The following is a 22,765-nucleotide window of genomic DNA, read 5'->3' on the forward strand; positions in this document are numbered from 1 at the left end:
TTCCAGCTTAGTCCTCAGGGGTAGCGGCGCATCTGTGGCCGACCTCAGGTAGGAATATCTAATCCTATCTGGGGTTGATTACAGATGTCCATGGGCGGCAGTAGTCACTTACCATCAGGTGGACTGCATGCTCGTCTGCTACTCTCATATTATAAAAAAAAAAAAAAAAAAAAAAAAACTCAATTTGAAGTTGTTGACATGCATTTAACCTGTGTAAAATGCAAATAAACTGAAGCACTATTTGAATTTTATGTTGTGTTTGAACTTTTAAAGTTGTTGACGCCTTTTTTTTTCTTAAAATTAACGTGTTTCTTTCTTATTATTTTATGACCTCATAATATTTCTAAAATCTGTTATTATTGGCACGAACGTTTCATAAGCATAACGTCGTTGAAGTGACAATACCTCCTAACTAACATTTTTTAAGAAATCGACTTTTTTATTGCAATAGACTTAAAATTCTATTTAGCATGGCCTAGTTTTTTTTCTACCTGATATTTCGTTTTTAAATAGCAATTCGTCGTTGAAGTGACAATACCTCCTAACTGTAGATATGCTTATTTTACAGGAGAAGAAAAAAACGATTCACTTTTTAGGTTTTGATTACAGGATTTGCATATAACTTTTAATTTAATGTTTACAGGATTACGTATTATTTTGATAACCAGCAATTTAAATAAAATGATGTATTCTTGTAAAACCGTCAGTTAGGAGGTATTGATCTTATTATAGGGAAAAATCATTATGGAATAAGAAGTTAGGATTTATTGCTAGAAATAAAATTTGTACTGTAAAAATCAAAACTTTAATAAAAAATTAAGGAAAGAGAATTGTTATTAACAACAATATAATCAACACAATAACCAACGAATTTTAGGACTGGTTTCACCAGTTACAAATCGTCCATACAAACGCGTTTAAGTTATTTCAAACTTAACTTTTATTATAATTAAAAAAATACAATTCACTAAACAAAACTAGGTAGAAATTAAATTTTAATAACAAAAATAAAATATTTTAAGACTTAGGCAATCAATGGTAGAAATTATGACATGCCATGATAAGACATGACATGCAATGGTGAGATCAATTTTAAATGCTATACCAACTTTCTAAATTATAAATTTAAAAATACAAATAATTAATCAGCAATACAATCAACTAAATTAGCTACTTTTTAAACAAATTTTAAAAATTAATCCAATTTAAATCTTAGGCAATGTATCGTAATAATTGTGACAATCCGCTGGTAACACAGATTTTAAACTTTGCAAATGGTTATATTTCGTAATCGAAATGGGAAGTGGTTCTGTATTTAATTGGCAGTAGGTGGCAATGTCTTTATTTTTTGACCTTACTGGCAAATTTACCCAATCGTCGTCAAAATTCAATTTGACTGTGATTGTTCCGTCAGCGGAGTACTTGATAGCACGAATATTAGTTACTGTGGGATCACCCACTTTGCGTCCTGGCCGAATACTTGAGTATCGAAAGGTTGAGGGGTCTGCATAATTTTTAACAAAGCTATGATCGACGTCCACTGTTTCGTAAGGAAAGGGATGAGTGCGGGCTTCTCTAGTGACTCTAATGTAGTCACTAGGTAAATGGATCTCTCTGTTTTTTAATTTCCTTTCAATGGCACTATGGACAGAGTCGCACTCCATTTGAGTGTGACCAGGCTCTAAAAATTTTTGTTCAATGCTGACACCATGCTTAATGCTCAAATTAAGTAATGCATTACTTAAAATATTATTCCTGTTCTGATACGTGCATCCATCTGAAAAAATTACAATCGGCAGAGCACTAGTAATACAAAACCTTTCTAAGTAGTCAATAATAAACGTTGTGAAAGTACTCGCTGTCAAATCAGCCGCCGTTTCAACAAACCAGTAACAGACTGTGTGGTGGGTAGTCAAGTTATAAACAGTAAAGTTATGGGTCGTTAATTTAGTTTTGAAATACAATGCAGTAGCTGTCAAATAAGGACACATTTTAACAGCTTCAAGATCCATGGTTAGCAGAATAATTTCCCCTCTGGCTGCTTTTGCTTTGTCCTCGTCCTTTTCACGTCTTGCTCGGTTTTTTCTATTAATATGTGCGGTATATTCAGCTGTGTCAATGTTTCCTACTGCATGGCTGCAGCAAATGTCGCACATGTCTTTTTTCAAGATATATAAGGAAAGGTTCTTGTCATTAAAGGACTTTTCAAATGTGAATCTAGAAACAGCGGTAACTGCAGTGTCTATACAGAACTTTTTGTACTGATTGTACAAATCAGTGATAGACCTGTAAGTAGGTTCCAAATAAAGTTTTGTTGTCTCTTTTCTTCTATAATGCGAAGGCAACTTAGGTATGTTATCGAAGAAATAATTAAGATTTGACATTTTCTCTTCCGCTCCTCGCCTAGCAGTTCGAATGGTTAATCTATTTTGAATGTCTTGACATGGTAGCATTCCAAGTTCCGATTTCCTTACCCACGATTGGATGGTGAAAGGCCCCAAGCAAAAAGTTTTCAAAAACATATTTCTACACACCTGTACTTTATTATTGGAATCTGCGTCCAGCGGGAGAAAATAATGCAAAGTACCTTTGCGTCTTGAACTAACGTCAGAAGTTCTTCGAGACACGTTCGTGCGGTTGATTAGTCCTGTAATGTATATCTTTCTCTGATCCCAATTCAGGTTATTCCAAAAGTAACTGAATATTTTCTGTCTACACTCATCCGTAATTTTATTGCATAGTCTGTTTTGGCTTTTTTCGCAGAATTTGGATTTGCACCTTTCTCCTATTTGTTTACATGGCCGGGTTTTATTATGTTCCATTTTCCTTCCTCTTTCTTTAGTGAATCCTAAATATTCCTTACCTTCCATTCTCAGTCTTTTATTCTTATTTTTTTTCCATTCATTCATATTTCTAACTTTACGACGTTTTCTGCCTTCATTAACATCACCGTAGAAAACATTTTGAGAAGCGCTTGATGTTGTAGCTATTTGGTTGTGAGTCTCCTCGTCATTTGATGACGACGAAGGTGCGTATGAGCAGGAAGAACTCTGAAACGTATCAGTATCACTCTCATTTGAAAAATTGGCTGTTACTGGAGGATCAAAATGAGTGACTGAATGTAAATTAATAAGTAAAGATGGGCTTTCTGATTCTATTCTTGCATCTGATATACTGTGATGAAGATGTGATGAGGATCTATCTTGACTATCCATATCAACTTGTAAATTTTCTGAAGGTGTGACATTAAAATTTATTGATGGGGGTACAGAGCAAGCTCGTATTTCCTTCATTAACATTGAATCACTTGTGAGATCTGAGACAGAAAGTGATTTCGGAATAAACAATTTAGGATATTCACTAAGAGATATAAACTCTGAAGAATTTTTACTAGGCGTTACGACAGAAGAATCAGCCACTATAAATTCTGAAGCGTTTTCATTATGTGTAGTCCTCTTGACAGTAGAATCAGCCACTAAAAAAAAATTAAACAAATGCATAGGTCAATTATATTAAAAATAATAAAACGTACTTCCACAATATTCATAAACATTTTTATTTTCGAAAGCAGATGACCAATAGAAGTTTTGCCATCATGACTTACCTGTCAGCAAGTTTTCTTGGTCATGACGATTTTCAGGATTTAATTTTAGGAGACTAATCATCTTTCTAGCCCTATAACCTTGATACCTTTTCATCATTTAAGTTGGTGCACACACCTGTAAAAGATTTCATTACTATTTATACTAGTCCGTTAATATAATATTATCCTAAATAAGATTATTAACTCGATTAACGAAACTTCGTAAAGAAATACCTTCTATCTGCAATTTAAAAAAATGAATAACACTTTTTCTAAATCAAACCCAAGCCGAACAGTATTTAAATACTTAAACAACTTACCTATTCCTCAACAATTCCTTTAAATATCCCAATTGCACATTAAAAACACTTTTAATGAAGAAATCACCACTTAAATAACTTTTGTGTATTATCTCGCGAAGCATCAGAGCACTACTAAAACGCCGTGCCATAAAAACAAGTTCAAACTTGCTCTTAGCATCTCTCTCTCGCTCTGTTATTCCGCGAAACGGCTACCGCCGGTCAGTAGATCGACGAACACGGCAGAGTGTAGTCGATTGAACAAGTAGATAGGAGATATTACCAAAAAAAAAATACGTAAATATTTACTTGAGCATATAGGAGCTATTTCCACAGAGTTTTAATTGCTATTTAAAAACGAAATATCAGGTAGAAAAAAAACTAGGCCATGCTAAATAGAATTTTAAGTCTATTGCAATAAAAAGTCGATTTCTTAAAAAATGTTAGTTAGGAGGTATTGTCACTTCAACGACGAATTAAAACTCTGTGGAAATAGCTCCTATATGCTCAAGTAAATATTTACGTATTTTTTTTTTGGTAATATCTCCTATCTACTTGTTCAATCGACTACACTCTGCCGTGTTCGTCGATCTACTGACCGGCGGTAGCCGTTTCGCGGAATAACAGAGCGAGAGAGAGATGCTAAGAGCAAGTTTGAACTTGTTTTTATGGCACGGCGTTTTAGTAGTGCTCTGATGCTTCGCGAGATAATACACAAAAGTTATTTAAGTGGTGATTTCTTCATTAAAAGTGTTTTTAATGTGCAATTGGGATATTTAAAGGAATTGTTGAGGAATAGGTAAGTTGTTTAAGTATTTAAATACTGTTCGGCTTGGGTTTGATTTAGAAAAAGTGTTATTCATTTTTTTAAATTGCAGATAGAAGGTATTTCTTTACGAAGTTTCGTTAATCGAGTTAATAATCTTATTTAGGATAATATTATATTAACGGACTAGTATAAATAGTAATGAAATCTTTTACAGGTGTGTGCACCAACTTAAATGATGAAAAGGTATCAAGGTTATAGGGCTAGAAAGATGATTAGTCTCCTAAAATTAAATCCTGAAAATCGTCATGACCAAGAAAACTTGCTGACAGGTAAGTCATGATGGCAAAACTTCTATTGGTCATCTGCTTTCGAAAATAAAAATGTTTATGAATATTGTGGAAGTACGTTTTATTATTTTTAATATAATTGACCTATGCATTTGTTTAATTTTTTTTTAGTGGCTGATTCTACTGTCAAGAGGACTACACATAATGAAAACGCTTCAGAATTTATAGTGGCTGATTCTTCTGTCGTAACGCCTAGTAAAAATTCTTCAGAGTTTATATCTCTTAGTGAATATCCTAAATTGTTTATTCCGAAATCACTTTCTGTCTCAGATCTCACAAGTGATTCAATGTTAATGAAGGAAATACGAGCTTGCTCTGTACCCCCATCAATAAATTTTAATGTCACACCTTCAGAAAATTTACAAGTTGATATGGATAGTCAAGATAGATCCTCATCACATCTTCATCACAGTATATCAGATGCAAGAATAGAATCAGAAAGCCCATCTTTACTTATTAATTTACATTCAGTCACTCATTTTGATCCTCCAGTAACAGCCAATTTTTCAAATGAGAGTGATACTGATACGTTTCAGAGTTCTTCCTGCTCATACGCACCTTCGTCGTCATCAAATGACGAGGAGACTCACAACCAAATAGCTACAACATCAAGCGCTTCTCAAAATGTTTTCTACGGTGATGTTAATGAAGGCAGAAAACGTCGTAAAGTTAGAAATATGAATGAATGGAAAAAAAATAAGAATAAAAGACTGAGAATGGAAGGTAAGGAATATTTAGGATTCACTAAAGAAAGAGGAAGGAAAATGGAACATAATAAAACCCGGCCATGTAAACAAATAGGAGAAAGGTGCAAATCCAAATTCTGCGAAAAAAGCCAAAACAGACTATGCAATAAAATTACGGATGAGTGTAGACAGAAAATATTCAGTTACTTTTGGAATAACCTGAATTGGGATCAGAGAAAGATATACATTACAGGACTAATCAACCGCACGAACGTGTCTCGAAGAACTTCTGACGTTAGTTCAAGACGCAAAGGTACTTTGCATTATTTTCTCCCGCTGGACGCAGATTCCAATAATAAAGTACAGGTGTGTAGAAATATGTTTTTGAAAACTTTTTGCTTGGGGCCTTTCACCATCCAATCGTGGGTAAGGAAATCGGAACTTGGAATGCTACCATGTCAAGACATTCAAAATAGATTAACCATTCGAACTGCTAGGCGAGGAGCGGAAGAGAAAATGTCAAATCTTAATTATTTCTTCGATAACATACCTAAGTTGCCTTCGCATTATAGAAGAAAAGAGACAACAAAACTTTATTTGGAACCTACTTACAGGTCTATCACTGATTTGTACAATCAGTACAAAAAGTTCTGTATAGACACTGCAGTTACCGCTGTTTCTAGATTCACATTTGAAAAGTCCTTTAATGACAAGAACCTTTCCTTATATATCTTGAAAAAAGACATGTGCGACATTTGCTGCAGCCATGCAGTAGGAAACATTGACACAGCTGAATATACCGCACATATTAATAGAAAAAACCGAGCAAGACGTGAAAAGGACGAGGACAAAGCAAAAGCAGCCAGAGGGGAAATTATTCTGCTAACCATGGATCTTGAAGCTGTTAAAATGTGTCCTTATTTGACAGCTAGTGCATTGTATTTCAAAACTAAATTAACGACCCATAACTTTACTGTTTATAACTTGACTACCCACCACACAGTCTGTTACTGGTTTGTTGAAACGGCGGCTGATTTGACAGCGAGTACTTTCACAACGTTTATTATTGACTACTTAGAAAGGTTTTGTATTACTAGTGCTCTGCCGATTGTAATTTTTTCAGATGGATGCACGTATCAGAACAGGAATAATATTTTAAGTAATGCATTACTTAATTTGAGCATTAAGCATGGTGTCAGCATTGAACAAAAATTTTTAGAGCCTGGTCACACTCAAATGGAGTGCGACTCTGTCCATAGTGCCATTGAAAGGAAATTAAAAAACAGAGAGATCCATTTACCTAGTGACTACATTAGAGTCACTAGAGAAGCCCGCACTCATCCCTTTCCTTACGAAACAGTGGACGTCGATCATAGCTTTGTTAAAAATTATGCAGACCCCTCAACCTTTCGATACTCAAGTATTCGGCCAGGACGCAAAGTGGGTGATCCCACAGTAACTAATATTCGTGCTATCAAGTACTCCGCTGACGGAACAATCACAGTCAAATTGAATTTTGACGACGATTGGGTAAATTTGCCAGTAAGGTCAAAAAATAAAGACATTGCCACCTACTGCCAATTAAATACAGAACCACTTCCCATTTCGATTACGAAATATAACCATTTGCAAAGTTTAAAATCTGTGTTACCAGCGGATTGTCACAATTATTACGATACATTGCCTAAGATTTAAATTGGATTAATTTTTAAAATTTGTTTAAAAAGTAGCTAATTTAGTTGATTGTATTGCTGATTAATTATTTGTATTTTTAAATTTATAATTTAGAAAGTTGGTATAGCATTTAAAATTGATCTCACCATTGCATGTCATGTCTTATCATGGCATGTCATAATTTCTACCATTGATTGCCTAAGTCTTAAAATATTTTATTTTTGTTATTAAAATTTAATTTCTACCTAGTTTTGTTTAGTGAATTGTATTTTTTTAATTATAATAAAAGTTAAGTTTGAAATAACTTAAACGCGTTTGTATGGACGATTTGTAACTGGTGAAACCAGTCCTAAAATTCGTTGGTTATTGTGTTGATTATATTGTTGTTAATAACAATTCTCTTTCCTTAATTTTTTATTAAAGTTTTGATTTTTACAGTACAAATTTTATTTCTAGCAATAAATCCTAACTTCTTATTCCATAATGATTTTTCCCTATAATAAGATCAATACCTCCTAACTGACGGTTTTACAAGAATACATCATTTTATTTAAATTGCTGGTTATCAAAATAATACGTAATCCTGTAAACATTAAATTAAAAGTTATATGCAAATCCTGTAATCAAAACCTAAAAAGTGAATCGTTTTTTTCTTCTCCTGTAAAATAAGCATATCTACAGTTAGGAGGTATTGTCACTTCAACGACGATAAGTAATATTAAGGGCGTAGTATGTGTAAATATAACATACAAATTTATATTCTATCCTTCTAAGTAGCACACAAAAGGGGTGGAGTAGAATAATTTATTTATTTTATAAATATTGTGTCTCGTAATATCGCCGCCGTGATCCTCAACCTCCGAAGACTAATGAACCCTCATCACGTCGTTATTGTATTAATTACGTATAACATGGATGAGCGAATTTGTAAGGAAATTACATTCTTTTACTATCATTAAAATTTAATTTAAAATATTATTATGTATCAAGTAATTGTAAAAAGGACAAAACTAACTTTGATGGGATTATCAAGTAAAATCAGCATTTTATCTTTTTTTCCTTCTAGGAGTGAAAAGTCACAGAGCGTTTTTTACAGAATAGCTGTTTTGTCGCTACTGCCGCCCATGGGCATTTGTAATCAACCCCAGATAGTATTAGATGCGCCACTACCCCTGAGGACTAAGGTGGAACGCCTCGGAAAAGTATGTCTCCCTTACCACCATTCAAACCAGAACACAACAGCGTTTAACTTTGCTGTTATGAGGCAGATGTAGGTGTGGCGGTGGTGGCGCCGGAGTCGAACCACAAAGGTTTCTACCACCTTACCACCAAAAGCAGCAACTCTCATTTACCTATATTTTCATAGCATATGCTGCGATTCCGCGTCCACCGCGGCAGCAGAAAAAAGACGCTCCGAGAGTTGTGTCGCTTATTCTGTCTCATTTTATAAGTAATTAGTAGATATAATAAAAGTTGTTGTGTAAACTAATGTGCGTTGCCACAAATACAGCACACGGGTGGTTTAGTAACAGGCATTATGTAACAAATAGGGGGATTCTTATTTAACTCATTCACGCGACATAAATACCTCGTAATACATTAGCCTCGAAGAATAAAGTACGCTTGTCATGCCGTTATTTTATACAGTTTTATTTTATACGGATACACACCCGTACCAATGTACGTTGACAAACGAGGTCGATCATTAATAAACATAAAAATAAAGAACAATGAAATATGAAGCTATTATATATTTTACTAGCTGACCCAGCAAACGTTGTATTGCCATATAAATAAAAAAAAATTAGGGTTGTACTACCCCTAACATTTAGGGGGATGAAAAATAGATGTTGGCCGATTCTCATAGATACCGGATAAGCACAAAAAATTTCATCAAAATCGGTCAAGCCGTTTCGGAGGAGTATGGCAACGAAAACTGTGACACGAGAATTTTATATATTAGATGTATTAGTTACTCCGCGCGACTCCGCCTGCCTGGGCCATGGATCTAGAAGTAATTTTGTTAGTAGGCCAGTGATCATGGTGCATTTTTGATGTTATTATGTCTAAGTGCTAACAAATTTTCGGATTAATAGATGAATTTATGAGAATAAATACCTTTCATTCGTCGGTTTGCAACATTCATTTCTGGATATACATAAGCGTCCTCTAAAACTAGCCATATTGTCTAATTTAGGTACAGTCTGTTTGACCACAAGGGATGGACCTATAACTTTGCAGACAAACGCTGCTGTATATCTCAATATTTATTCCTGTAGCTGCTTCCTACCTTCGACATCCACTGCAATAGAAGTACCATATAGGACTACTCTAAGCGACACAACACATAGATGTGTGTATCTAGTAGATAGGTATCATCCAAATACTCGATCTTCAATAAAATATATTAGCACATCTTTTCTACGCAAGAACTTTTACGACAACTTTATAGTACGATTTTACCAGCCCAAAATACTTTGCTACTTTTTATGCACAGTTTTTACATTTAATACGAAGAATATTAACTGAGTGCCGTCCGAGGTCTAAGCCTCCGATCGTAATGTCGACTCATAAAGCAAATTTTGGGCATTAAAGGGCAGGGGTGTAACTCCCTTGGGATTTTCAAACTCAGTTATTATTCATTTAGAACGGGGGTGTGAACTGATACGAGGAGAAAATGTTTAGACTGATGAGACTACGTGCTAGTGTATTTTTTTTTCTAATATTACCTGATGGTGAGTGGCTACTGCCGCCCATGGACACTAATCAATCAGATAAGATGGGATAACTACCTGAGCTCGGCCATAGATGCGCCGTTATCCCTGAGCACTAAGCTGAGCCTCGGGAAACAATAACTCCCTTACCACACACTTGAAACTAGCAGCAGCATAAAAAACAGCAGCGCTTAACATTGCCGTTAGACAGAAAGTAAGACGATGATGCCGCCTGAGTCGAACCATAGGCGGTTCTAACACCTTCAAATATATATTTGACATCCTCCATCCTCTAGGACTCGCCATTGCTGGGCACAGGTCGCTCTCCAAATAATTGGTGAAAGTCTAGACTCATTTAGGTTGTTTCAAAGCGGATTCAATGTACGGGTTTTTAAACCACCTATAACGCCTTCGCTAAGGTTGAACGACTGCTATCCACTGACAACAACCAGGATCATCAGCTTAACAAAGCCCGCACCCAAAACCGCTAACGGTTACCCATGTATCTTACGACCGCGATCAACTTTGCTTAAGTTTGTAGATCAGTTACAATCTGCACAATCTCTATTCTCTATTAAGCGTTAAAATAGATTAATTATTTATTTACTGTATTCTTTTCCCTTCGTCTATTGAAGTGGTAAAATAAAATTACAAAGCGTTGGAGGCACATTTGAGGGGTGGAGAGATGTGACGCATTCGGGTTTAAACTCAGTAATTATTCAGTTATGGGGAGTGGGTTCGGGATAAAACGAGAAAGCCGAGCCAACCCTATCATCCACATCTGCTTGTGATTTCATCGGATAACAGCACCGTAGGGAAATATGGTACGCGCTTAAATAAATGCAGGAGAGGAAAGATGATTGATGTCGCTTTAAGACTTCAGTTAGACGTTATATATTCCTTAGTATAGTTTAATTACTTTGTTCGTACGTTCTTAGAAAGTTCATATATACATTTTAATAATAATAATAATATAATACTTTATTGCCTCAATATACAATACAATACGAATTACAATTAAGATTTACAAAAAAAGAAACAAACATAAGATTGTAGAGGCAAAAGGAGGTGGCTCAGCGTTTGCTGACACAGAGTCAGGGTTCCGTGCAGCGCTGTTTTTCAGCCACATCCTTGTCCCTCAGATGTTAAGCGGGAATAAGTGGTACGAGTACAATAAGAAGTCATAAAAGTGTAACTATTCAAAAATTGCATTACCTCTAAGAATTGACAAAATATTGCCTACTAACATATCATACTGCTATAAAAATTTTGAGATCCAAAGTTCGAATTTTAGTTAAACGTCTCTGATTTTTTCTTTATTTTTATTTCTCCATAAATAATAATTATTCTAAATTAGTGTGTATTAAGTGTTATAATCAATAGAGGGCTAGCGAAGTATACTGAAGAGCCAAATACAGAAGAATTTGAATCTACTCGTATAATCTTTAGGTGTAAAAAAGCTTGTAATTATACGTATACAGTATTTTGGCTCTACTCGCGTGTGAGTTTACCATAGTAAAAAGTATACTATGTATCAAGCTGGCCATAACCTATAAGTGTGCCAAATTTCCAAATCCGATCAGTAGTTTATCCATGAAAAAGTAACAAAACATCCATCAACTATTACAAGCCGATATAATATTAAACCGTTTATAATATAAAAGTGAAAGTAAAATTAACATGCTCAAATAAGTAAATAAAAATATATTCAATTAAATATCTTTTGTCGGAAAACATCAAATGAAATTTAACCGCTCTCAACTATTATAACCAGCTACTTGTTGAGCTCAGCTCGTCTTATTTATCTTGCATTTAAATTGTATTATGGTTGATAGCTTATTACGGAATTTGCTTACACCCGAGAGAAGCGCTTCAGTCTATTCGTGGCTTTGAATTTCATCTTTTTCTTGTCAACTTTAACATCAACCGATTACGTCATAACCACCGCGCTCACTATTCCATAATTCACCATAAGTGTACCAATTCGCACTTTAGCTTATGTGACCAAGTGCAAATTGGTAGACTTCATATTTGAAAACTTTTTTAAAGATTTCTCAGGTCTCCTCACGATTTTTCCTTCATCGTCTAAGCAGGTGATAATTAATTTCAAATACTCACATAACCTTCAAAAATGAGACGTGTGTTCCTGGGACTTGAACCTCGGACCCCTTGATTAAGAGCGCCGAGTTTCTATAACCACTAGGCTATCACTGTCAGCTTCACCGGAAGTTTATAATGGCATGATATTTCCGGAGCGCTTTTCCTTGTGCCTTTGAGGCAAAGTTGTCTCCTTACAAAGAACGTGAACTCATATTGATATTTGAAATAGAAGACAACTTTATTGAATTCGTTATTGAATTGAGAATGTTATTCTCTATGTACGGGTCAATATGAAGAGGTTGATGTCAATATACGGGATGAAATGGATAAAGCATCATAAAATGTAACAATGTAACTTACGTAACTGTTTTCAGTTTAAAAGTCATTTTGAAAGGTTTGAAGAGGAAAGCGAATATATGCCAAACGCCGGTCCTGCCAGATGCGGCCCGTGTCGACAAAGCATTCCGCCCGCGGCACGTTTTATGAGCTAGTATTTTTTTAATTTTTCTCATATCTGAGGCGGCAGATTTTCAATAGACTGTTCACACCAATGGTACCTTTTGGATATGTACTACGCCTACATAAATACATAAGTACCTACATACTACACACCACATAAGTAGGAATACTAGGGTTATGTACTACGGCCCGCGTCTATGTACATTACACTACCCCCTTCTCGAGTCTATCGACTTCGTTAAGGACTTTAAATTAGACCTGCAACTAAAACTAGTCCATACCGGGAGAACATTAACTGTAATATCATTAAGATATATATCAATGTGGGCTCTTCAAAAAAAGTGCAAACACCAGTGTGATTAAACTACGTTCTGTGTAGAGTAATGTCGCTACGTTTTGTTTTTTATTTGCATTCCATCGACCGTGTAGGTTATTTATTATAGGCAAACATTTTTGTACGTAATGCATGGAATTCCTTGTACCGCTGAGAAAATTCCAACGAAAACTCGCAATTCTAAATACCACACCTATTTCTGGCTTATTTCAACGTTTGCGCTACAAACACGTTTATTTAACAAGATATTAACAGATTTAGAGATTTGTCCTGCAAGTAATTTTACATCAAAATTTATGTTCAAAATTAAATTAATCCGAAGTGGTACAATTTTAACAATGATATAAAACAATAACACGTCCCTAGTACGAGGTTTAGCTTTAAAAATATTGATTGATTTCTTTATTTATAACATTACTGGCTGACCCGGCAGACGTTGTGTTGCCATATAAATAAAAATGTTAAGGATATACAACCCTTATCACTTAGGGGTATGAAAATAGATAGTAGCCGATTCTCAGACCTACTGAATATGCATATAAAATTTGGTGAAAATCGTAAGGCCGTTTCGGAGGAGTACGGTAACTAACATTGTGACACGAGAATTTTATATATAAGATAGTAGCAAACGAGCATGCAGTCCACCTGATGGTTAGTTGTCACTGTCGCCCATGGACATCTGTAATCAACCCCAGATAAGACTCCCAGGTAAGCTCATTTCCTTCTTCTATATTATAAAAAAATCCTCACAGATATAACGGATGACGAGATTTATTCGACGCTTATTTTACAAAGACCTACAAAATCTCCTTACAAAAAAAAACAGAAAGATAACATCCAAATTGTTATATAAAACAGTATTTTCAAAACTTTTCTACATTAATTTGTCTATTTGCATACCATCGGCCGCGGGAGGCTCTTTCGAAAACCCACGCCATTTTTATATGACCACAACATTTGAATGAGGACCTCATTAGAGCTTGCGGTAAAGCTCCAGCGTGAAACAGAAAGCTCATTACAAAGTTCTGTAATAAAGTTTCTTCGTAAAAAGTTCTTCGAAATTCTCTCTTGTTTATATCCTTTGAAATGGAGTAATTTAATTATTTACATAATACCCTTTTTTGTTTCTTGTTTCTGCCTAAAAACTCTACTTGAGTATCTGAACAGTTTTTGCTGCTTTCTGTAAGATACCCTATAGCCGGGTTATGTGGGATTTTTACCGCACTAAAACCCCCCCGGTGGCCGTCCTCAACTTTTGGTGGAGAACTCTGGGATCTTCGATGGAACACAACTGGAGTCCTCCGAGCGCGATGATATCGGGCTCTGCCCTGAGGAGAGCAGTTTACGCTCCTCCCGCCCACCTTGCTTGGGGTTACTTGCTGGACGGTTCGAGTTCCTCTTGCCGCCCGCAACCCCGAAAGCCCCCTTGTAGTCTTCTCTTACGACAGGCATGGGATACCGTAGCCCTATTCTAGTCCCAGGACTACAGGGACGTAGCTTCAGTACCCAGTACACAAAACTTTCACATTGAGACTTTGAAGTATTATTAAAAATATTACGAAATGACAGATAGACTCTTTTATCCCGTTTTTTTCTCTAATGCGTCAAAGTAGGGTATGTTTTTGGAGTGTCAGTATAAATGTAGAGCTTATTTACCAAGTCAGATTTCTCTGTTTTGAAAAACTTACAATGTATACAATTACATATCATTTATTATGATAATTTTCAATAATGGAAAGTAAGTATTTACTTAAAATTAAAATGCGAACAACTACTAAATGTTTGCTATAACATTACTTTTTACGGCCTATTTTTGCTGACCGTATATTCGGTAGCCGGCACGGACTCCCTATTTCCCAACATTTACATAAGACGCTCGTTAAATTCTATAGTGAAAACGCTGCTAAAATAATGCACTATACGCGAGGAGTTAAGTTAAATGGAAAGTACGAGTATTGTATTTATTTTAATTATAAATAGGATCTCATGTATTTAGGAAATTATACCTACTTTTTTATAATATAAGAGTAGTAGACGAGCATACAGTCCACCTGATGGTAAGTGGCTACTGCCGCCTATGGACATCTGTAATCAACCACAGATAGGATTAGATATTCCTACCTGAGGTCGGCCAAAGATGCGCCGCTACCCCTGAGGACTAAGCTGGAACGCCTCGGAAAAAATCTGTCTCCCTTACCACACCCTTCAAACCGGAACACAGCAGCACCTAACACTGCTGTTATTAGGTAGAAATAGGTGTGGCGGTGGTGCCGCCGGAGTCGAACCACAAAGGGATCTACCACCTTCAATTTTTTTTTATTTTAAATTATAAAAAGTATTACACTTATCCATCAATGCACGTTAGAAGTCCAAGGGTCGATATAGTAGGTCCTCACACTAAATAGACCATTTTACCATATTCACGATGTTTGAGTATAGTATGGTAGTAAATAGAAATACAATACAATAGTAAGTATATGAAAATAGTCTACAAAGGCAAAAATCATAAGATGTACCTAACGTTATGAAGTTTCCTTTCTTATCCCATAGGTGATGGTCACCAATAGTATAACTATATTACTAGTACTACATACTAGTATTAAGTATTATCATGTTAATAATAATAATAATAATATTCTTTATTGTACCCAAAAAAGAACACAAAACAAAACATTCAATTTTGGACGATACAAAAGGCGGTCTTATCGCTAAAACAGCGATCTCTTCCAGACAACCTTAGGATGAGGAGTTAAAGAAGAGATGACTTAAAATAATAGGGAGGGTTATGTATCTTTAAGCAAACACACGGACTTGTCAAATATTGATCTTGCAGAGAATTATAGTTTTAGATCATTATCTAAGAGTAATTACAAAAGTTTATGTATTCTTTACTGTCATTTAATATTGGAATGTGTTTCTTTCAATATAAAATATTTAATGTAGAGTATGCATATATGTATGGGTTTATACATACAAGGCTATGAGTGTACACATATATTGACCAAAATTCAAATTCAATTATACTTCAAATAACAAGTAATTCTTTGTCACAAAATTCTGAAATTAAATTCTTTGTTCGATAAGTATTTTAGGAGCACATTTTGATTAACCTGCCAAAGGGCAGTCACATTCCAGAGATTGGAAGGCTTCGCAAATTAAAACAGCTGATTGGGTCGGCTTCGCTCACGTTATTTTCGGTGAAGTGCACTTGAAGGGCTTTTGTGTTGGAAAATTAAAAAAGACGAGTTAAGTCCAAGCGAAGTGTTTCGCAATCAAGATTATTTATAACACCCTGAGAGTCGTATCGTATTGTACGTTTTTTGGTGTATTTGTGACCTATATTTTTAATCGTTCTATAATAAAGGCAGCTCCAATAAATTAAGAAAAGTTTTAAATGTACTTATCATGCATTGTCATCGAAACCAAACGTGTATGCAAAAAAACAGCTTAATAGTTTTGGGTCATTAGCAATGACGTTTTCGTCTTTATTAGTAGTCATAGATTAGTAAAGATACTTCGCCGCCTTGAAATTGAATGAAGCAACAAACAGCTTATTATAGTAAGTTCTTTTTTTGAATTCTTGACAAATAAAAACATTTTTAGAGAAAATTTACGAATAAATAACTAATACTGCTTAATATACATAATAAATAAATAATTTATAATAATAATTTCAAATATTTTAGGGACATTTTAGCACGGAGACGTGGCAAAACTTTTTTACGCAACTATTTCAATTCTCAAAACTGGATACATTTTCTTGTTAGGAGTGAGTAATCTTTACTAATCGATGTTAGTAGTATATCGATGGTCATCAGGTTTGAACATCAGTGGCAAGATTTCACTCAAACAATTTGATAAACTATTACAAAGAGTTAAAAAAGATTGTAAAAATTATGCATTCGCACAATTTCTTATATAACTTGTTGTGCCTCGCTTAGAATAGCGATTTTAGGAACCCAAAACTTTCTTTAATCAATATTTATTTTCTATACTTTTAAATATTTTTAAAAGTGGATTAGTAGTTGTAGAAATAAGCGCCATAAAACAATTATTATTGCTGTATTATTAGTACAGAATATACTCAGGTAAACAATGCGTCATTCTCTAAGCTCTTATTGTCATGTATATTTGTACGATACTAAAACATGAAAACGCTTTTTGCGTATATATGTACTTTATATTGAATAAAAACATATTTTCTTTAACCAAGTGCTACTGTAAGCTCCACTTTCATTTACGTTTATTTATATTCAAAGGAAATCGTTTTGAGTGGCTCTTACGTCCGATAAAAGTGGCTTACCGGATAGCAAAGTATGTAAATGTAAAATGTAAAATGTACAAAAAAGTATGTAAATAATAATGATGTAACCAAGATTCCGTAATGACTGAAACCACTTTTGCCGGTAATTAAACTACTCGTACTACGGTTCGATACCACCGCCACGCTTTTTCTAGATTTAAGCAGATCTAGATTTAGGTAGAGGTAGAAAGGTGGAGGAATCAGCTGACTTTGAATGCGACTGCTCTAGTTTAGGCTTCAGTTATAAGTAGAACCCCGGTTTTACCCAGTGATTACTTACTGTCAGGTATTCTATATGCTTGTTTTCTCCTTCAGAATTAGAAAAATAACGGTGCTATAAAAGTAACTTTTTTATATCTATAATATAGAAATAGCAGACGAGCATGCAGTCCATCTGACGGTAAGTGGCTCTGCCGCTCATGGACATCTGTCATCAATCCTAGATGAATTAGATATTCCTACCTGACGTCGGCCACAGATGCGCCGCTACGCCTGAGGACTAAGCTGGAACGCCTCGGAAAAATATGTCTACCTTACGACACCCTTCAAACCAGAACACAGCAACGTTGTTATGACGCTGAAATAGTGTGGCGGTGGTGCCGCCGGAGCCGAACCACAAAAAGTTCTACCACCTTAAAATTACTTACTTACTTTAACCTTTATCAAAATATATACGTGTAAAAGTTACAATGCAAAATAGTGACGTAACATGCTTGATTAAAATTATAAAGCAGCTCTTCATTATTTGCATACGGCACCGCAGGCATGGCCGGGTCAAGTGCAATGTCATCCCGAGTAGCACGCAAGCCTACTCGGGTCAGGTGATCACTTTTGCGCCAACCTTTTAACAGTTACTCCTTATGTAACTTATAGTAAAGTTACGTAAAGTTGCAACAGTATAAAGCTGGTATATTGGCAAGGTTTTGCTTGTGTATGGAGTTTAATTATTTTGCCTGCATTATTTCCTCTCTTCCCGTTTATGTTGTAGAAGACGACTAACATTTCTAATCCGAGATACAGCTGAGAATTTTGCCGTATACGATACCAAATATGCATAGTTAAGTGAGATGACTATGGCAAAATTTCCCTATCTAGGGGCCTCCCCTTTATCAGGCATGTGCAGTGAATGCCGCAATCTTATTTATTTATGACGACCTCAGAGTTTCGGGTTCGAATCCGGCCAGACAAATGTGAATGATGAATTTAGATATTAGTTCTGGGTCTGGGTGTTTGTGTATTCGTCTTTGTGTATGTCCATGCAACCTACAACACAGGGAATCCAAATGTGGAGTAATGAGTGTAGAAACCGTCTTTTATTTATCCGTTACTCCGGCAGCTAGATTGCTACCTACGAAGTGAATTTATCGATATAACTTTGACGAATCGTAGGAAACGTCGTAACTTGTCGGTCACAATTTACTGGCGTACAGGTAATTTCATTTATAGCGCCATTCTTTTTTATTTTTAGATAGTAAATTGTTATAGGCAGGCATATGGTTTAATATACTGATAAAAATATTATTATACTAGCTTGTCTAGAACATTAAACAGTTTATGTTACTTTTTGGATACGTAAAAATCTAGACCAGTGTTCTCTGGCTATGGTGTAGATTTTTACGTATGTCTATGTCTGGTTTGGGTATTCCCAAACCATACATAGACCAGACCCAGACCAGATATAGACTAGACCAAGACCAGAGCCAGACCAGATCTAGACCAGACTCAGACGAGACCTAGGCTAGACCCAGGTAAGACCCAGGTTACCAAATCAAATACGGAAAATATATCCATATTCTGGGAACAGTAACCATTATTGTGTGTGAAGTGAAAATAAAAAAAATATACAAAGTTTAAGTATGTTCCATTCTTCACCTAAAGTCTTTTATACTACATTTTCCTTAAACTAAATTTAGGGAAAAGAAAACAATGACCCCGAGGCGGCCGAGAGTGTTAAATAACACCAGACTCGGTGGCGTTACGCTAGTACTGTGGCCAGATACCCAAAATTACTCGGGATATTTCTACTAAAGGTTATATTAATATTCTAGCAAATAATGAGGGGTTCTATAGTCTACAAGGGTACGCATATATATATTGCAATAACATACTTAAGACAGAAATTTAATTTTATTTATCTTCATTTACAGAATTTCATGACAGGAAAGCTTATTTGCTACTTCATTTAAATTTAAATATACTTATCAAGTCGTTCTTGCTTAGTCCTCAACAGTAGCAGACCTCAGCTAGAAATATAATCCTATCTGAGGTTGATTACAGACGTTCATGGGCGGCAGTAACCATTTACCATCAGGTGGACTGCATGCTCGTCTACTACTCTTATAATATAATAAAAATGGTTTATATTCCACAATTTGTTAATGACGTCACTAACATGCCCGTTTTTCTAAAAATGTTAACTAAACTTGATTCGATACTAAACTGCTTTAATTTTGATGCTTTGGTGTTCAAACCCTGAGCGATATCTTGAGAATACCAAGCTTCAATAACAGTAGGAAGAGAACACAGTCCCGGAAATCACACCGGAAGTGTGCTACTATCAAATGTCACTAGGCCGGGAGTTGAGTAGGTCACACTATTAACTGGAACAACTACGCGTTTATTTATTATTGAGGCTTTCGTGATTTCTAAGATGTTGAAGAAACAAACGTAAGGGTTTATTAACTATTATCTGAAACTGAGACATTTTAATATGAAACAGTATTCATGATACGCGGTTTTACTTTCTTTCAGGAAAAATTGAATTTATTATATAAAATTACTAGTAGTGCCCGTGGCTTCACGCGCGTTTAAAAATAAGTAACATGACATACTTATAATTGAAAAAAATTATTACCTTTATTAAATGTGTCTTACATTATTGCTTGGACAGCATGAAACATTTTTGATTTGATAGCAATGTATAAAGATAAATATTTAAATAAATCTTTACATTTATCTTTAACTGCTACGGTACTTTCAATTCTGTGTTTTATCCTTAACAAAATTAAAAATAATAATTTAATATTAATTATCCAATACATTTTGTATAGAAGTCGTTTTGAACGTCAAAAAACTACCACGGTTTCGCAGTGAATTTCATTATGGAGAGAAAAAACGGATAAAAAATCAAATTTATAATGTCATATCATCATGAGAATTATTTTATCAGTAAATTGAATGGAGATAAAAAATGATACCATTAGTTAAGAAACTTTCGGCTTAGTTCCCAATCGTTTTCAGTACTCCATTTCAGACAGGAAATTACGAGAGTTTCCGATGGCTAGTTACATTTGTAAGTTTATAAAACTTTGCTTATTGCTTCTATTAAAAATAAAGTCAAATGCATATTAATTTAAATACATAAAATATGTCATTAGAAACTTCAAAAAACCACAGAACCTGTACTTTGATATTTTCACATATCTAAGTAAGTAAGTAATTTAAGTACATAATAAATGCATAACACCAAAACGTACCATTAACTTATTTAGGTAGAGCTTTTTGAAATAAATAAGTACTACTTCCTTGAAAGGCTTTCAAAGTCAAGACAGAAAACGGGTCATTAGAATACTTAGCCACACAGCGTAAGCCGTTCCCTATCTTAAACTAAGAGAAATGTATTAATTAAAGTAGATACCGTTGTTTTAGTTCCGGAAAAGTGCGGGAACGTGCGGCCCGGAACAAATGTCGGGGCGGGCGCGAAGTGGGTCACCTATTAAGACTGCATGCCGACATTACCGCCTCCGACTTCTACCGCTTCTAATATAATGAGCACATCTTATTAACTAGTTTAATGTCACTAGATAATATTCACACTACTTATGTATGACATATCTTGAAATATTTAAAGGTGGCAGAACCCTCTGTGGTTCGACACCGGTGGCACCACCGCCACAACTATTTCTACACGAAAATGGCAAACAATAATTTTAATAACACTACAACTATAGTACTACAACGACAGATCTGTAGTAGTTTAGTACTAGTCTATAGGCTGAAAACTAGTTTATTACTATAGGCTAGCATATAGTTATTATAAAATATCTCGATGACTTTTTGTTACTATTTATAGTATGTAAATTCATATATACATATAACATCATCAAAATACGCGCATATCTTAATACGTATGTATGTATATATGTATATAAATTTCCTTACAACTAATAGAACGCCGCCTGCACATTGGGCAGGGCGGCGTAGCGGCGCTACGAACATTTGGGCGCTACGAACCTTACTTGAATTGAAACAACTGATACTGACTAATTTAATTACCACCTTTACTATACGAGGTTTTCGATAAACGACCCCTAGCCAATATGCTAAAATAATAAAAGTAATAGTCTCTTTATATAATAAAAGTAGCAAACGAGCGTGTAGTCTACGTGATGGTAAGTGGCTTGGACGTGTTTAAGAAACCCCTCATAAGATTAGAGTCCTATCAGTACCCTTACCATGAGTTTTGACAAATATGACTGTTTTGGTATTTGTTTATGTATTTGCCCATACAATTTCCAATCAGCGCCCCTAGCGGATTGTATCAGAACTATAGTGAAGTGACATTTTATGTCTAAATTGACAATATGGCGCTTTATGTTTTGTCTCTCTTTTTTGCGAACATGTGAGGCAGACAGAAAGACTTGAGCACTTACTTATTGTTACGTTTACTCAGTCTACTGAAGCAAACGGAACATAATATTGGATTGAGTAAACGTAACGTAAAATTGTTGGATGTTTTGAAAACTCATGGTAAGGGTACAGAAGTCGGCCACACATGCGTCGCTACCCCTGAAGACTAGTAGCAGTTGTAATGCTTCGAAAAAGCAGCAGCGTTTAACACTTAACATACATTTCCAAGGCGTTCCAGCTTAGTCCTCAGGAGTAGCGGCGCTGGCCGACCTCACGTACGAATATTTATTCCCATCTGGGGTTGATTACAGATGTCCATGGGCGGCAGTAGCCACTTACCATCAGGTGAACTCCATGCTCGTCTGCTACTTTTTAAAAATAAATATAATAGGTGTGGCAGAGGTGCCGCAGAAATCCAGTCACAAGGGATTCTTCCACCTTCAAACCATGTCTGTCTTCTAGATCTTATATTCAAACATTCAAATTAACATACCTCGGATTACGAGGTAGTGTGTAATATGTACTAAATATTCCGTAGTTCGCGTGACGTTTGCTTCTTACATATTTAAATTATACAAAATACAAACATGAATCAAAAAGTCGAAGCAAAACTTGCATTAGTGAAGAATCATAAAAGAGTCCGTAATAATAGTGTTACTGAATTTACGATGAGCGCTTCATAACGACAACGTATCATTATAGTACATTCATTCATTCAACTACAACCATTCATAATAGCAGAACGTTTCATTCAATCATTAGATACGAGTACATTGAGCAGTGATAGCCTAGGTTAAGAAACTCGGCCTGTCGATCGAGGGTTCAGAAGTTCAAATCCCAGGCTACTGATTTTTCAATCATTACATAC

The 22,765-nt window shown here is 35.2% G+C and overlaps 1 protein-coding gene and 2 long non-coding RNA genes across 3 annotated transcripts in view; 2 read left to right on the plus strand and 1 right to left on the minus strand.

Annotated features, from left to right (window-relative positions):
• LOC140742325 (progestin and adipoQ receptor family member 4) overlaps positions 1-22,765 on the plus strand; it is a 132,934-nt gene that overhangs the window by 32,016 nt on the left and 78,153 nt on the right. The window lies entirely within an intron of this gene.
• LOC140742315 (uncharacterized) lies at positions 792-4,300 on the minus strand. Its single transcript, XR_012102265.1, has 2 exons — positions 3,605-4,300; positions 792-3,475 (listed from the first exon to the last, which is right to left on the minus strand). It is a non-coding gene; the product is annotated as an uncharacterized LOC140742315 (long non-coding RNA).
• Positions 4,376-7,793, plus strand: LOC140742316 (uncharacterized). The gene is made up of 2 exons (XR_012102266.1): positions 4,376-4,980; positions 5,110-7,793. It is a non-coding gene; the product is annotated as an uncharacterized LOC140742316 (long non-coding RNA).

The sequence above is a fragment of the Epargyreus clarus genome, unplaced genomic scaffold (genome assembly GCF_041222505.1).
Source record: "Epargyreus clarus isolate Ecla_fem2 unplaced genomic scaffold, WU_Ecla_fem_2.2 ptg000005l, whole genome shotgun sequence".
NCBI classification, from domain to species: Eukaryota; Metazoa; Arthropoda; class Insecta; order Lepidoptera; family Hesperiidae; genus Epargyreus; species Epargyreus clarus.